Below are 18815 nucleotides of genomic sequence, written 5' to 3' on the forward strand. Positions count from 1 at the left end.
TCCCGCTTCATTTATCACTTTTAATTTATCGTCATCCCTTTGAGTTCATCTACCTTATCTTGTACTTCCAAGTTTTCTTCTTTTTCTATCCATCTTGTTTCCTTATCTCTTGTTATTTTTCTCTAGCTTAACATCTTGTATTAGGTGTAACTAAATATATTATTTGCCTTTCTTATCTTCTTTAATTTGTCTTTCATATTTCTCATTTCCCTAAACATATCTATCTTTTTCAGGATTTCAAATTTCATGCCTTATTCCCTGTGTTCACAACTATATTTCCTTTGTTTATACTTGTTGTTATCTATTCTTTGTCTTTTGTTGCCATTTTGCTGTTTATGATGTGTTTTTCTAATTTTCCTCTTGTGTTTCTTTCCTCTGCCATTTTAGTTGTAACTGTCTACTTTCTTGAGCTTTCTTTGTTCCGTTGTAGTTTCCTATTATCTGTTTTATCTTTTTCTGTTTTTTTATTTATTTCACTGTCAGAATTTCTTGTTTCTTACTGTTCGGGAAGTGATACATTTACACTGTACATGAGAGTGTGTGTGTAAGGGTCAGAGGGCGTCAAGGTCTTAGTGGAGACAAAAGACTGTTGCCAGATATTAGAAGAATCTAGGATAGTCGGTTGGCGACAAGCGTGCGTGCAAGACGTTCTTCAGAGTGTAATATAGATGTATAGCTGTTGTGTGTGAAATATAGTCAATTATTTGTATTTCCAAATCCTCGAATTTCCTTAACACATATATGTGAGTATGAGTGTGTGTGCAAGTATGTGCGTGCGCAGCGTCTCGTAGAACAAAAGAACGGAGAAAATGATTGTGAGACAAAAAGAGTGCTGAGACACGTTTAGTGTGTATCTACGAATATCTTGTAAATCACATATTAAATAAATATGAAACTATTTTAATATCATTTCTATGTGTAATGTGAGTGTTGCTATATGCTTATTTCGGCAACTAAGATCCACAATCCTCAACAATAATAAGACTATTAAACTGTTATAAAAGTAATATAGAAACACGGCTTATTTAAAAATTATTTACAATGTAATGTTTTGTCTATGATGAAGTATTTACTTCTAGAAAAACTCTACTTCTTTTTCTTCTGTATACTCGTGACCTGGACACAGCTGTTACTGTGAAAATAGAACTTAGTGAAGCAAAAAAATTAACGAAAAGGAGAGGTCCATATTATTGTGTCCTTGAATATAAATGTTGTTTTTGGGTCACAAGGTCTAGAAACAAAAGAGCTATAAGTAGATTTTTATTGCTGTTTCTTGTAACTTACAACTAGAGTTACATACCAAGATTAATGTTTTGGTAACGCCCATTGCTGTCAATGTATCAACGTGCTCCCTATTATATTCTATTGTAATGTAACACTGCTAAATTCATCATCTGGATCAGCATATACTATACCTGTACTTAAGCTTACTTCAATATATATTTCTATTAGAAATTTATCCACGCGTTCCTCTATCAGATAACCTCAACAGTCCAGAAGCACTTTTTCGGATGACAATATTATGATATCTACGTTAAACGGAAGATTTCATTACATTATCAATCAGCCCTAATATTTTCATAACTAATAATTCCCTAAATTTTCTATTTGTATTCTTCTTTATCGTAATCTTGTAAACTATTAAAGCGTTTTTCTGTAATTCCCAGAAGAAACTGAATGTCAAGTTTCCAGTATCGTTTGAGCCCTTTTCTAATTGTAGTGGCATAAGAAAACATTTGATCCGCTATACTTTATTGTATGCAAGAGCAGCTAGTAGTTTCAATCTTCCAGATGACTGTTGCCTCGTAAAAGCAGCAACGAATATTTCTTGTACTTGGTACCATGATGGGAGTGAGCTTTGTTGATAAATCTCACGAATCTCTCCATTTGAGTGCGACAATATCATTCTTTAATACATATATTAACTTATAAATTAATATATACATTAAATTCTAAAAAAAAGGCAATAATTTCTTTGGATAATATCTCTCCTGTTTTTTTAATAAATCAGTGTATAGTGTACCTCACAGATTGATAGAAGCAATAAAAAATAAAGGAAAATCCACTGAATATTAAATAAAAGGATAACAAAATTATCATTGAATTGTTTCACAGCCAAGAACACAATTTTAAGAGGAAATTTAAGTTTTTCCAGAGTTCGAAAGGAAACAATTTTTGTTTGTTCTATCTTCAGTTTTGTTTTATATTGTAATACGAAATTATACAAACGATTCTTTCAATTTTTGTTTTAGTATCATAAAAATAGGGTTGAGTTTATAATTATTCGCAGCAGTATATGTGGTAATTAATACAAGTGTTAAAAGATGTATAAAGGCGAGAAAAATATAACTAGCAGGAGAGTTTGAAAACGTGTCAACAAGTATCTATGAATCAGAGTTATTTTGTTATGAAATATATTGGCGCACGATAACTCACTTATTATTAGCTTTCCTTATGTTTTGAAATATTAATTTATGCTTAAATATAACAAAATATGCAAAAATATCTACATTACGTACGCTTTGAATATATTTCATGTGTGTTTTACATTCTTGAATACATAAAAATTTAGCTCAATCTAGTCATGCGGAATCGTTGAATTAATTTTTATGTGCAGTACAATGCAGATTCATGATTAGGGTCAGGGGCGTGTAACGAATCTTCACCTGGATTAGACATTGTTGTTATGCAATAGAGAAGATATTTACTAGTACAAATATGATTATTACAGAATTTGACAAGTAATCGTGGTAATTAGATACTCGAGGTGCTAATGATAATGAAATGCGGTAGATGATGCTTGCCTTAGCAGAAATATTTGTTGCATCGCGTATTGTGGTTAGGTTTTCTCCTAGACCTTTAGCTTTTTCAATAAACTAAGAAATGTAAGAAGAAATGTTGCGTTTGAGATACCTTTTCGCTCTAATTATTATTTAGACTTGTTTAAATGTTCACAATGCAATAACAATACGTATCATTTTATTCGGGAAAGTCCACAGAATTTTTTCGTCTCAACCCTAACTCAATAGCTGCTACTATAATAACGTAAAATATTTCCAAAGTTGAAAATTTGCAATTCTCTTCAAAATTGATTTTTTCGAAAATTGTGAGTTATAAAGAAAAAACGGTTTACAAATTCGAGTGTAGCTTGCAAAAATCTACAAGAATCGCCTATCGAAGGTTGCAAAATTAGATACGTGTCGAACAGTGAACAGATTTTATTCCCATTTTTCACTTATTTTTGCATGTAAAGTAACTTCCGTTTGCCTAGTCGGTAACTAACCGAATTTACATGTTTCAAACATATTTCCAAGATCAATTTTCTTGAAAACAAAGCCTGTTATTCTTTATATTTTTCTTGTTTTTCTTCGTGTAAAATTGTTTATCGTTTGTTGACCGTATTTCACAGGACCTTATGTTTCATATATTCTAACATAACGTATTCATATAAATATTCGCAGTATAATAATCGTTATTTTCGATATTAAAATCATTGTACAAGCGGAAAGGGGGTGATTCTACGCGAAAAAAGAAGTCGAAAAATACAATAAAAATTTTTCGTTTGAGGCTTTGTTTTCGAGAAAATCGACTTTGAATTTTCGCTCGGTACGCGTGCACTTTATCACGTCTCGTTATAACGAATCTCACTGTAGATCGTTGTCTCGATGGAAAAATTAAAAAAAAAATTAAAAAAGAAAATTTTTATTCTACATTTTCGACTCCTTTTTTCGCGTAGAATCACCACCTTTAAGCTTGTACCACCAGTTACCAACTACCTCGTATATGTCGGAGATGAAAGAACATCGGGGCCTTTCTTTTGGAATTTTTGGGAAGATCCCCAATACTTTAGTCTAAATTATTTATTATAGCTATACTTAAATAATAAAACTTAGAGGTAGTTGTTATGATTCAATCTGTAGCGGCACACGAGTCAGAGGACAATTCAAATCCTGTTGTTGTTTTGCCTCGGAGTATCAAGACCGTTAGGTTACAAGTAATGTAAGAACAAATAAACTCCGGGCAAAATAACGTCGCCGCTACATGCAACCGTCAAACGTAGACGAATTCGAATTTTCCGGTTCTTTCCCGACCAGTATAAATGAACGGACGCGATCGCGAGCGAGAGAGTATCGAACAGTATCGAAGAGCATCAACGAGTATAAACGAGTATCGAAGTGTATCTGCAGAGTTTCTCCGAGTATTTATCGAGTATTTATTCCGCGACTTGTATTTGTACCAACGATTCGCGAATTAGGCTGTAAATAATTTAGTTATTTATTTATTTATTTACTCACAATATTGTATTATCGTAAAGTAATTTGAATTAGAGGTCGGTTGAAATTAGAAAAAACCGTGTACGTCGTCTTTCTGTGGTTCGTTTACATTTAAGAGCGCTTATGTGACTAAAGTCACGTAGTTCTTACAGTGATGTGAGAAAAACAATAAACAACGAGAGGTCAGAGTATGCGAGTTGAAAAGTGAGTGGATTGCGAGAGTCAGAGTTGATCGAGACGTCGGAGAGTAGAGTTGAGAGAATTGATCGAGTTGTCAGAGTTGCTAAAGAGGGAGGGAGAGAGAGAGAGAGAGAGAGTGAGAGAGAGAGAGAGAGAGAGTGTGTGTGTGTGTGTGCGTGTTAGATTCGTTGTGACGAGAGTTGCCAAGTAACTGTAAAGTTATTTGAGATAGATACGAGCATCGCATTTAGTTTCAGTTAAACAAACATCGTTCTCTGTCCAATTAATACCTCTATATTCAATTCATTATTAATAAATTATAAGTAATCAGGAAAAAATTTATATCTTAATTTCCACGATACTACAATATATTTGACGGACTGAGACAGCAATATTTCGCTCTCGTTATTTCACTCAACCATTCATCGACCAATCCTTCACAAATCCGATTATGTTTGGCCGAGATTTGTGACACTGGCTTGGCCTCGAGGTGACACAACTGGTCGCCGAACGTAGCCACGGTGACGCGATGAACGTTCTTGCCTAACAGAGAAGTGCCAATATTGTGGGACACATGTTGTATTAACAATCAAACCCCGGGCAGGAGCAATGTCGGCTCTACGCGGGTCTGCCTAGCAACGGCGGCTGGAATTTTGTTGATATCCCCGGCCAATATGCAATGAACAAACGCGATCGTAAGGAGAGGAAAATTTCCATCAGTCTTTTATTCTTGCGATCACCTTGGAGAGTTTGCACATCGTCTTTACGTGCAGTATTATACCAAGCGTCACAGCAAACGTTACTTTGTGCTTCAAAATATATTCTACGTTTAACAAAGAGTTACCCGGTTGACCGTGGATTCGTTATTGAACCTAAGAACATTGTCTTTAATATCTCGAGTGTCTAATCACCACGGTTATTTATCAAACTTTGTAAAAATCAATATTTATACCAGTAAATATAATCTCTATTGTACAACAACGATGGCTAGTCCGAATAAAGATTCGTTACACGCCTCTAAACCTAACGCTTACTCGACATATATGTATATGTAACGAAAGTTAAGAAAGTTGGAAAGAAAACCCACGCTGTCTCGAAGATATCTTGTTTTTCAGATGCTATAAATTGACAAATAACTAGATATTAGTATTGACATTATTTGATGTCATATCTGACCTTAAAGTATAAATAAAATCAATCTAGGAATTAATGAAATTTCAAACATTTTTTCTAAGAAAACAGAAGTTTCGTTCCTCCTAATGAGTATCACATGATGCAATAGGAAAATAATTTGACATTGAAAATCGTGTCAAGATCAATTTCGAAGCTATAAAATCGTCTTAAAAAAACGCCGTGATAAAAAATTTTTTGACACCTTGTACAAAGGTGTATATCAACGTAAGTGTACCTGTATGTCTATATTCGAGGTTATTTATCTATTCAAGATAGCAAAGTAAAAATACTATATAGAGGATTTAATTAATGTGTATATCAACGTATGTATCACTATATATAATACAATAATATTCTCGATATACGTACATGCGTCATAGAAGGTCGTTCGGGGAAAAATGTTCATGACACCGATACAAAAGTACCATATGGAGGATTTAATTAATGTGTGGATCAACGTATATATCATTATATGTAATTATATCATTATTATCAATATTATATATAATTATTATATTGTTATTATCATTATATGTAATTATATCATTATATGTGCATTTGGCAAATATTATTTGACATCTGGAAGCGACATGTTATTTATCTATTCAAGATAGCAAAGTAGAAATAGCATATAGAGGATTTAATTAATGTGTGGATCAACGTATGTATCACTATATGTAACAATAATATTGACTGTATATGTACGTGTGTAATAAAAGATTTCCGGTTTACAATGTTTACGATACTGATATAAAAATACCATATAGAGGATTTAATTAACGTGTATATCTACGTATATATCATTATATGTAACAGTAACATTATGTGCATATGCGTATAATATTGGTTAAATGCGTTAAAGTGAAATGTTATTTACCTATTCAAGATAGCAAAGTAAACATACCATATAGAGGATTTACTACTGTTAACACTCGGTATTCTCGTATTCAAAGTATTTAACCAAATAATTTGGGAATCCAGCGGACGAGCTTGTATTTAATATGATTATATTTAATATAACAACTTTACTCAATATACGCGTAGGATTTTAAATGTCATGAGGGTTGCAGTGGACTCAATTTTAATGTACCACACTTATACGTTAAACGTTTTGCTCATTGGTGACCTTATCTTAATCTTTTTCTTCTGCTATGCGAGTGACAGTAAGTTTGATAGTAATCGGAACACGCGATTTCTTTAAAACACAATCTTATTTTCCGCCCGACGAACACGATACGAGACGAGAGAATGATTTATGAACACGATTTTCGAGTGATTCTTTTCGACAACTATTAAGCTTCATTTATAGCAATAGTCACTACCATAATCATGGTCAATCGTGGATGACGCAGTTACGCATTAATTCACTTTAACAATCCTCAATAATGGTTAATATCATACTGTAAATGTACACGTTAAAATTACGCTAATGACAGTTGCCTCGTACAATTTGTTCATTTAATTTGCAACAAAAAGAACGCATCTGCAAGCGTGTTAATCGGATAACGACGAACTTCATTTCGCAAACACAGTTGAAAAGTAGCAGCGTTGTGTCCGTACTCTTTAATATCCCATTATATGGAAGTTAACGACCGGAAAATACCCGGCTCGACTACTTGAAGGAAGTAGCTCATGAGCAAGTCTTTTGTATCCTCGCAATGGTATAATTCCTGTAACGTCTCGTTCTCGGAGGATTTATTTCGTTGATTTGTACTTGTTTATTGCTTTTGTGTTTTCATGAATGGAGCATGTCGCATGCGAATCGTAATATGGTTTTAATGGCGTTTCGACTTCAATGATATCAGCGGCTGATTGCGCTTCCCGTAAGAAGCTTCCAATCATTATGTATTTTAGGAACAACAAATAAGGATATTTAGAGAACGAATTAATTATTCAATTGTTCGCGCAAGAAATACCTGTCTCTTTTTCGAAAGTTATAAATGCTGTTTTCAAAGAGTTCCTTAGCTCACCATAAACCAGATAAGAATTTTTGGTTCCGTCTAGAAAAAGAAACCTTCAGATCAAACCGAAAGGGGTTCGGATTATATTTTCTAATCGTATTTGTATATTTCTTTTTACGGTCAGCTTGTCATCCACGTACAATCGAACAGAGAGTCCATTAATTATTTCCCTTCGACTTGTTTCAGGGGGAGCATCTCGGAAGCCATGCCGGCTGACGAGTTCGCTGGAAATCGAAACAGAAGCAAACCAAGACTGCAACCACCTTAACGAACCGCTATTATCACTGGCAAGGTCATCGGGCAGACCGGATCTAATCATGCTCACGCCGACCATGCTTCCTGTGCACTCGTTCCTCTTTCTTAACGACGTCAACCAGAAGATCGGGTGCTAAAAAATTCGAAATCGAGTTGATTGAAAATCTCAAGGAATATTAAAAAAAAATACGAATAAACAATTTGATATAGAAATCATCCATTTTGGGCAAAGAAAAGAAACAATCAGAAAAAGGAATAACCACAGAAGCTCTGAATTTCATTGCTTCCTAATGGTACTTCCTTGGATATTTTTACATTCTGGAGGCGTGAACGAACTCTGAAAAACAGAAACGACTTCTATCGGATGATCGAAAGAACTACCTGGACACTGAGTATAATTATTCACACGTGCGGATGCCATTTCCGGCATGTTTCTCCATGAAGAAGGTCAGCTTCAGTTTTTGCCACTTGTAGATAGAAGTTGAAGTGGCGGACGTCTTAACGAGGTTGCTAGAATGTCAAAGAAATAGATGAGGGAAATATTATGAAGATATATTTATGAATATCTAATTGAGCATTTAATTAAGAACTTAATCGAAAGACCAAAATAAGTTGGTTCTTGAGACCAAGTACCTATCTAAGTATAATAGTCTTTTGTACTTACGGTTTAGTAAGAGGACTCGAGTAAAACGATTATTCGTTAAAAGGAACAATAGAATAATCATGCCTCCGCAGACGGTGGTCTCTGCTTTCATGCCTCATCGCGGAGAATCTCAGCGAAAAAAGTGTCCCGAAGCGTGAGCTGAAAGGTGGCTATGTAGGCTGCCTAGTGAATGCCGTCGCCATGGTGGAGCTGGCGTATAGCAACTCCCTAAGTCCAGGAACCTAATCCTGCGTCAGAAAGACAAAATTCGCTGCGGAGAAAAGTAAACAAAAATATATATATAGGGAAGAAGAGACAAAGATTAAAGATCGTTAAGAATTAAAGGTAATTTAATGATAAAAGGGAGAAAGAATTGTGTAAAAATTCTACTGGGAAAGAAAAGAAAGAAGAAGCCTCCAACGAGAAAGACGTGCTCAGAAGCGAGTCCCGCGTAGCGCCATGTAGAGGAGCAGGAAGAAGCGCAGTCCTCCACTTAATTTAATCGTTTTACATAAAACATTTCAATCTTTTTTCTTCTAAATACTTTACCTATATTTCATCTGGCTGAATATTCCATATTTTTAAAGCTTGCTGATAATTACAAATGCGTAATTATCATTCTGAAGCTAGAAATTTGAAATAAAATTGCTCTGCGCGAAAGGAAATAAATCAACGTTTTATATATAGCTGTTAAAATGATATAATAAGTTTCAGTAAAATAGCTTCACTAAAATTTGTGACTTTTTTCCTTTTCTATTTTTTTTTTTTTTTGATTTTATGTGTTCAAGGGCGAACGTTCCCTCTCATTTCTTGTAAAGGGCTGACGATTCAGTGGATGGTCCGGGTAAATTTAAATTGTAAATGAACGCATTGCTGGTTTCAAGTAAAAGCCTGGATAAGAGCGGATATGGTATGAGAGTCTGTCGTGGAAAGGGGAACAGGCCGCTTTTATTTGTAAAGTTTGAATCTCCTCGATATTGAAGATGTTGAAGCTGCAAGTATGTATTTCATTTTAATCCATTCGAGATCGAGATTTAATTGTAAGACGATACCTAGGTGTCGGTACGATCTGAATGTTTAGTTGGAATGATTCTGTGTTTTACTCTCTCCAGGGTATCCTTTTCATACTTTGATTTTAAATCGATGACAATCTTAAATAGTATGCCTCATATTTTTAAAATATAAAATTATATACTATGTTATTCTATAATGTATTATGTACAGTTATATATATATATATATATATATATATATATATATATATATATATATATATATATATATGTAGTATCGTGGACGAAAGGCCTGGAAAATATCGGGCGAACTATGAACAATGTCGCGAGAGCCGAGGCGCCGTCGGGCCCATCAATGTGTCATCGGTCTTTTCAAGTGCATAGTTTCGTGGAAAAGACCTACGTGACCCTGGCTACGAGCGTCTGCAGAACACGTGTGCGGTGGGCCTAGGAAAAAGGCAATAGAATGGGACAACGGCCAGAGATGGTCAGTCGAGAAACAGAGCGGGAGTCGAGAAACAGAGTGCGAGTCGAGAAACAGAGCGCGAGTCGAGCGGAGACGGAGGTTGCGAGTGGCGTTGCCGAGAGAGTGTGGATTGCGCTGTGTTCTGTACGTTTGGTATGAATAGTTCAAGTTAAGCCACAATCGTCTTTTCTGTCTGATTAACATCTCTATTGTCCACTTTTTGCAAACATATTACATCACGATATTACATATATATATATATAATAATTCTATATTGAAGAAAATATGAAAATAACATGATATATACATTACTACATATGTAATTTCGACCAATTGCGGGGAGACGTAATCGCGAGGAGAGACGTCAACGGGGGTCGTAAATCCCCGTTACGACTGTAGCAGTCGACACCACGAATTGATCGATCCCCTGATTTCCGTTGAGATAATAAGGGGTGATTGAGTTTGTATAACCCTGTGATTCACAGAGTTATAAATTATATATGTCCAACACTTAGACTACACTGATGCCGAAATAAATAGTTAACAACTTGTCGCACGACGATGCGATAGATATGTGCGCTAGAGCAGGGCTCTTATACTGGAAATTAGTGTATTAATGGACTTAGCACTATGATGTATTTAGGAGAGAAGATGTATGTTCGACCACACCGAGAACCGACAAAGATTTGCGGGAAGTATGCGACTCTCGCGCTATGTGCAGACTGCCGCGTTAGGCGTTAGTTTTTAGACTGACTGTCGCTCTTTTTTTAATACGGAAGAAAAGTTCGGCGTGGGTGTGCCCCTGTGCCTAAAGAACGCGGATTCGTTGTTCCCAATTTCGTTAGGAAAAGTGAGGGTAACGAACCGAGGTGTCGATTGGTCATGACCTGCATTACTGCTCGAAGGGATGAGTAGGGAGTCTCCTACCATCGTGGTGGATAGATGACTGTGTGCATGAGAAAACCTAGCTTGTTTTATTACAGGGCTATTCGGATTTTCCTCATGGGTGCATACCCGCTTTCTCCGTGTTTTAAGTGCGACTAATAAACCCAAGGACCTCTCTAAAAAACCAGATGTGCGTCGAAAATACTTTTAGGCTTAAGAAATTCTTCAGGACAAACGGATTGACGACACATGGCGAAACAATACAGGAAAGTGAAAGTTATGGTGGGCCCTTAGGTTTATTGAGGGTCGAAGTGACGTTACGCAGGTCGGTTGTTGTCCGGTCGCGCGGGCTGGCGTGCAGATGTTTTAGGCGGCGTAACAACATAAGTTATATATAAAATATGTATATTATACCCTTGCCTACTGACTGATATGAATTTCTTTCGGTCTCGAATGCGTTAAAAGAGAGCGCAAAGAAGTCGAAATTACTTATTGTAATTAGTAAAACGACCTGAGAGGCAGACAGATACAAGAAAGAAGGAATATTATATTAGCGGCATTATCATGTTTTTGTTCTCTTTAAGTCTTTCATCGAGACAGACAATCTACAGGTATTAATCGACCAATTTCTCCAAGCTGATAACTTCGAATTGATGTTTATATATAAGAAGTGTTATGTGTTAATCTGTCTAAATGTTTAAAAGGTGTTATAAATTAAATGTTGTTAAACGATACGTAATTGCCTTTTGATCGTAAATTTTACTATCAAGGGGTCTTTTATGTATGCGTAATCATTGTGAATTATAACAATTTATGTGATCGATATTAAAGGTGTTTAAAAGCATGTGTGTTTTTCTATATTATTATTTTCCTATATTATTATCCTATATTATTATAGCATTCCTATATTATTATAATATCCAATTACATGTTGATACACAAGATATACAGATTATTATTTATAACGTTTTGGTTTTCTTAATTGAGTCATTCATTTAGTACAAATGATAAGAAATTAGTAATAATTCACAAAAAAAGAATATGGTAGTAGAAATATTATAAAAAAACATTTTCTGTTTTAGTGTAGAGTTACTCCTTCTTACAGACAGTGTCGTACAAATCTGTACGTCTCTGAGAAACTGTAGGTATCTGAGCCCTTACTTCCTCAACAACTTTTAGATCTGATAGAAAAAAGAAACATACGAAGTAATAAGTAATGCTTACTAATAAATTCAACAAATACAGAGGAAGATGGCTAAATCGATAAATTAACGAGGCTAAAAATTAATTACATCATGGATCTCTCGCTTTTAATTTTAAGCTGTAAATTACAGATATCGGTGACTGCCATATTCTCTTGAGTTTCCAAATCGTAAAGAATCTTTCCCCATGGATTGGTCAACTGTGTATGTCCCCATGCGACGTAACTTGCTTAACGAACACGAGCCGGTGATATGCAGGCAACGTATAATTGATTATCATTCGCTCTGGAACGCTGAAGTAATGACCAGTGCAATGGTCCAGTGGTCATATTGAATGCCGCTGGATATATCAGCATTTGGCAACCTAACCCAGAGAAGCAGGAAATATGAAGCCACCGAATACCAATTAACTTCGTAGTTGCACGGTTCACATTCCATCATTTCTGAATATGCGAGGACAGTCCTCTTATTGTGCTTTTAATTCTTTTATTTGTTTCATTTTCAGCAAATATACTGGTTTTTTAAATTAAGCTTCTTTTTATACAGAGTTACAGATTATATTAATTTTATATAGAATATATTTAAGAAAGATATTTAATTTTTTGCTAGTTAAGTATTGATCGATTAACTTACTGTACCTTTGTTCCGATAAATGCGTGCCATTTCCTCGAATCTAATATCATAGCAAATGCCAATACCTATTTTGCAGCCCTTCACATCGAACGTCGTTAGGGAGTTACCAGGACTGAGTGAATCACTCTCTCGAAAAGTAATCTTATTAGGAATGTCGATGTCGAATAGATGTACCTAATAACATAAAAATGTGGTCGCTAATTCTATTGCTGCAACTTTTGTAATTTAATATCAAAGTTACCAACTCCTAAACTTTAATTATTTTTTATTTAATAACTGACAGCGTTTTTATCACTTTCTTTTATTAAAAAATCTTATCATTTAATAATGTTTAAAAAGGAGAAAAAATAAGTATTTTCGTATGTGAAAAATTTATACAACAGCAAACACATTACAACAAAAATGGGCGTTTCCCGTATCATAACGTATTTTATAAACCGTAAATTATAGAATTGGTTATAGTATACGTATGTACATATGTATATTCCTAAATTATTCCTAGATAGAGTCACTTTCTTCACCCCAATATTTTCAAATTCAAAGCCATAAAGGAATATATTACTTACCTTTCGGTGTTTTGCTATCAAAGTTCCATCGGGACCCCAAATAGTACAGGTATTGTACAATTTATCGCCCTCTATTTCAGGCATCGTACCACCAACTACATAGATGTTGTTTTCTTTAGCTGCGTTCGATGAAGCAACGCTCGTTTCACCATCAGGAATACTCTCGGCGTATTTTGGAAAGTACTCTGCATTGCAATATTTCAATTAATGAAAAATAACTGTCTTTTGTTCCAACCATAAATTAAATTGAAATGTTTGTCAGTTTTTTATTTTCTAAATTATCAAAATAACTAAGTTTTATATTTCGACTTAATTAAGTATGCAATTACTTAGCTAATAGTATATATAATAAATTGTTTCTACAGGTTCAAAGTGAAAAATGAATATTTAGAAATATTTAATTACGACAATGCTATTTGTGTTAGCATCAGTGGCTTGTTACTCAACGACTTTGCTAGTACTTTTTGAAACATAAAGTTAGTTTTCAATTAACACTTATACTAGAGGCGGAATTATAAATGCAAAATAATTGATAATACTAATTTATAAGTACCTAATTATTAGTATGTTAAAAAATATATTTATACAAAAATCACGATAATCATGAAAATGGGGAAATCCTATATTCTCGAATCAATTCACAATTTATTTTGTATATTAATTAGATTCCGCGCTCATCAGTACGTACTCACTGGCGACATCGAGAAAATGTATCGGCAATTCCTCGTACGACCAGAGGATCGGAAATATCAAAGGATATTATGGCGCAGCGCGAGTGGAGAAACAGAAACATATGAGCTTAACACCGTAATATTCTTATCATAGAAATAGAAGCAGTCCTCAATTCCCGCCCGCTAACTCCTATCTCCACCGATCCAAATGATCTCCTAGCCCTCACTCATTTTAAATTAAATTATTATTATTAAATTATAATTAAATTATTAATATGACAATTAAAATTTAATATTTTCACGTGAGTTTCTTTAGACAATTATTATCAACATGATGACTAACTCTTACGGATTAATACGTGTCTGTAGGGCAATCCGGTGGACTTGATCGGCTTTTTACTTCGAAAGTTGAGTAATCGGTGTCGCTTTCTTACGCATCTTTGAACTGTATAAATGTTTTAAAATTGTTTGATCCAGAATGTACCACACCGGACAATCAAGAAGGCAGGTGCCTTGACTACAGAAAATGTAAACCTCTGCAAGAAATATGGCAGATACAGTACCGTACAGCCACCGATTTTTATAGACGATCAGTGTGCAGATACCAGGGCAATGTTACGATCGTTTGCTGTCCGAACGATCCAAACAAAGAGAAGAGAGAAATTTTAATAAAAACTGTGTATAAGTATAAGGCTTTGCGACCACCATACTGTGGTTTTAGCAACGTCTCTCATACCAGGGTGGTCGATGGTAAACCAGCTGAACTTGGTACGTTTTATGTCTTTCTTTCCGATTAATAATAAGCCATTTACTGCAAAGAATGAACTTTAAAGGCATTAAACAGCACATCAATGTACATTTCAATTAGACTAAATAATAATGCTATGATTCTATCAGTAGTAACTTTACTTATTAACTTGAATTATTTCTTTCTTTTACTTCATGTTAGGAAGAGTATCTTTTTGCTTGAAATAAAAAATTGATATAGGAGTAATAATATGGATAGAGATCAAAAACTGTTAGGGCAGAAATTACACGTTTGAACTTTATAGTTCAGTATAGTTCAAATAGAAATTATATAGAATTATTTAATAATTTGTATTCCACTGGAATAAAAATTTAATTTCTGTCTTTATCAAATCTCTATTTCAGAGTATTTGTACGTATGTACTTATCGTCTGCTGTATGATCGAATATCGAATAGGTAATAATCGTTGTTACTCATTATGTGAGAAAAAATTATGTATATTCACAACTATGACTATTGCATTTTAGGCGCTTGGCCATGGATCGCTGCATTAGGTTTTCGTAATCCCCGAAACCCAGACAAACCACTATGGAAGTGCGGAGGTTCCCTGATATCGGCTAGGCATGTTTTGACCGCAGCACATTGTGCACATATGGATGGAATAGAAAACATACACAATCATAATATTGCCATTCTTAGATTGATGGAGGAGGTGCCATTTTCGAGTAAGTCCTCAAATATATATATATATATATGCTATTGAGCATTACTGAAGTATCATATCCTGAAATTTCTTACTGTACACATATATTGTGTCATAAAGCGTGTACAATTCTTTCTCATACTTTTGGTCATTCGTTTCCTGCATTTTCATTTATTTTTTTATTTTTCAGGGTACGTATATCCCATTTGTACGAAAGAGCCCCTACGAAAGAGCAACTTCGTCGGCTATAACCCCCTTGTTGCTGGATGGGGAGCATTAAGATATAGTAAGTGATATCAATTTTATAATAAAATTAAACAGTTCCAGTCTTAAATATCTTTCTTATTTTCTTCGTAGGACGACCACGACGTAATGCATTAATGGAAGTACAAATGCCAGTGATTAAGAACGCCGAATGCAAAATAGCTTATTCCAAATTTCCTAATGCACCTGATATCACTGATGGTATAATATGCGCCGAACATGCATACATACAAAATTTTCCGGCTAATCTAAAACACTTCATAAGATAGAGAGCTTCTGGAAATTCGGACACAGAGAGTACATGAAATACAAGATAAGTCTCGTGTCTTTCAAAATTATTTTTTATTCGCTAAAAACGTCCTGTGTACTCATGCAATCACATGCAACCTCGAAACTTCACTTATTTTTTATCACTTTCCAATTCAATACACTGTTTCTGCATTTTTGACTATATGTAAGAGAAATTTCCATTCAGCCAAAGGTGTACTTACAGATTATAGATTCCTATACGACTCTCGGTAAAAATTTATCCGCACTCCAGATAGTTAAAACTTCTGTCGACCGTATTGATCCATCTGCACTCTTCGTATGACGTCAATATCTGTTCAGTGCTGCTGCGTAGGTTTCATTGTGTTACGTCAATTCGTTTGTGACCGTTGCGCGAGTAATGGCGCTTTGCAATGGTGATTTGCAGGAAAACAGTGCAGGATGCTGTGATTCGTTTCTTGTGGTCGGAGGTTATGTTTGATGCCTATATTTATCAAAGATTTAATGCACATTATGGAGAAAGTGTTTTGTCACGAAGTGTGTTTGAATGGGCACAAAAGTTCAAAGAAGATCGCACAAGTGTTATGAAAAAACAGCTGGAAACCCGTCCACATCCATGATGACAACATTGAACGTGCTCATGAACTTATGCTCTATGGAATAGACGAGTGAAGCTGGATAATGTGGCAAATCATTTGCAAATCAGCCACGGCTCTGCTTATGCAATAGTGCACGACAGATTTGGATTTTAAAAAGTTTGTGCGAGATGGATGCCGAAAAAGCTGATGAAAAGGTGAAGACGACGATGCATTCGTGGTTCGCAGCTCAGCCCAAAACATTTTTTAATGAGAAAATACGAAGGTCTTTCAGCAAATGGACAAAGTGTATACAGAAATTGAGTGATTATGTCAAAAAATGATGTATGTCTTTTTTGACAATTGCTTAAAATAAATTCTACACCGACAGAGCGGGTAACTTTTTACTCACCCTCGTAAGACACTTAAATTTCCAATCTATTATGATGAATAAAAGAGCTTATACTATTAAATCTAATTGTATTTTGTTGCATGAGAGTACAAGTGTATGTGATGTACATTACCTTTATATCCCCTTGAACGCTTCAATATTGCGCGTATATACTATATTTTGTACAGCTTCTATAAAATTTTGTATGTTTGTTTAGGCTGTTAATCTAGAGGCTGGAGTACAAAGAAGTGGCACAATGATGTGGGCTGATGACATTTATAATTATCAAGGAATCACCCCTACATTCGCTCAGGTATATATCGTTGACTATAATGTATTTAACATATATGATTGTTAGAATATTAATAATTAATTTTTAATTCTATCAGAATTTTAATGAAACTGTCCCTTGGGAAGGAAGAACTGATACCTTGATATCACGGTTTGTACATCCTATATGTACGACAAATTTTAGAACATTATATAACGAAGAACCAGATCGTCGTGGCCATGTGATGTGAATAAAAGGACTTGAATTTGATGATATTTTTATAATGTTAGATAACATAACTAAGTATCTTCACAGTAAGATAGGATGACATGGTTTACATGATCTTAATGTTGTTCACTTGAGTGATGATATTATAAGGAAAAGTGTAATATCACAGGTAGGATGATTCATAATTTAGAACTACTAACTCATGTATGTATTAAAAATTAAAGAAATATATTAAATTTTATAGGATATTTATGTTTACTAACCAGTAATTCAGAGATTGGTATTCATGGTTACTATAACGAGGCTGTAGAAACGCACCCTTTCTTCTTTGCAAATGGTCCTGTATTTATGTCTAAGCCGAAACTGGAACCTCTGAATAATTTAGATTTATTCTTGTCATTTTCTAAAATACTTATCTACAGTATACCATAAGGAATGATACCGTATCACACCTAATCAAGTGCCTTAAGAAACATCAACAGGATATCACAGTAATCCCTTATCGACTGATATGTAAGTAAAAGTTATGTGTCATTGTTATACACAGTTATGTGTTAGTGTTATACACAGTTATTTATCATTTTCTATTAATTCAGTTGTAGCCACTACAATATCTATGACACTGGTAGTAATTATAAGAACAATAATGATGTTCTATAAGAGGAAATGATGATTAGGAGCAAAAAGTTACAGGTAAGTCAAAGTATATGTTATTTGCCATTTGAAAAGAAAGTTACTAACTTAGAATTTTTTGATAAATAATAATTGTGCAAAATATATTGGATTTCAAATTTGTCAAAAATTGAAATTTAAGAAGCATTGTAATAATATAACATTAATATTTTGATTTTTCAGGAGATATCATGCGGTGGATGGATAATATGTAAAAAATATTAAGCAGTATATGAATTTTCATATTGCGTAGAGATAACAAAATGAATTTTAAAAAATGTCGACATGGTAATAAGAAATAGCATCATGACAAAGAATATATAACCACAGTTTCATTTTTTATAAATAAAAATTTGTTGTTCCAGATTTTGAAATATAGTGAAACGTTTAATTAGTATCTTAATATCTTCAAATAATTATTATTTTAGAATCAATTGTAATTGTATCATACGTACTTTTGAATTCGTGCAAGAACATATGTAATTTTGAAGTAGTTATTATTAGGAAATTGTTAGACGCGAACAGTATGCGAAAAGTTAGTATGCAGTGTAATAATTATCAATCAAAACACAAGAATTAAATTCTTGAGGAAAAAATTTCCGGAATTTCTTATTTACATGATTATAAAGAAATCCATAATAAAAAGGAGCTGCTTTCTAATACTTCTCTTCCTTATAATGCCTACGTTAATAATAACGAGGTTCGACTTTTTGTTTTTAGAGGGATACTGGAAAATTTGAAAGTACAGTACCATTGGGAAGAAAATCACGATAT

At 34.1% G+C, this 18815-nt stretch overlaps 1 protein-coding gene and 1 pseudogene across 12 annotated transcripts in view; one reads left to right on the plus strand and one right to left on the minus strand.

Moving 5' to 3' along the window:
* Window positions 1-4725: 4725 nt before the first annotated feature.
* The window catches only part of LOC117162548 (uncharacterized), a 33926-nt gene continuing 19836 nt past the window's right edge, over window positions 4726-18815 (minus strand). For 2 of the 11 annotated variants that reach the window (XM_076621266.1, XM_076621267.1), the window contains 3 exons: window positions 13252-13436; window positions 12691-12859; window positions 12135-12416 (listed from right to left, as the gene is read on the minus strand). The gene's annotated coding sequence lies outside the window, so the exon portion shown is untranslated. Of the gene's footprint in view, window positions 7977-8224; window positions 8354-8507; window positions 12032-12134; window positions 12566-12685; window positions 12860-13251; window positions 13437-16128; window positions 16200-18815 lie in introns of those variants that run through there. The other 9 variants (XM_076621262.1, XM_076621260.1, XM_076621264.1 and 6 more) reach the window with 9 other exon arrangements.
* Window positions 15164-18701, plus strand: LOC143303147 (venom serine protease Bi-VSP pseudogene; annotated as a pseudogene). Its single transcript, XR_013059161.1, has 6 exons — window positions 15164-15395; window positions 15564-17183; window positions 17260-17538; window positions 17614-17882; window positions 17966-18062; window positions 18225-18701. The product of XR_013059161.1 is annotated as a venom serine protease Bi-VSP pseudogene (transcript).

Source organism: Bombus vancouverensis, chromosome 9, assembly GCF_051014615.1.
Source record: "Bombus vancouverensis nearcticus chromosome 9, iyBomVanc1_principal, whole genome shotgun sequence".
NCBI lineage: Eukaryota > Metazoa > Arthropoda > Insecta > Hymenoptera > Apidae > Bombus > Bombus vancouverensis.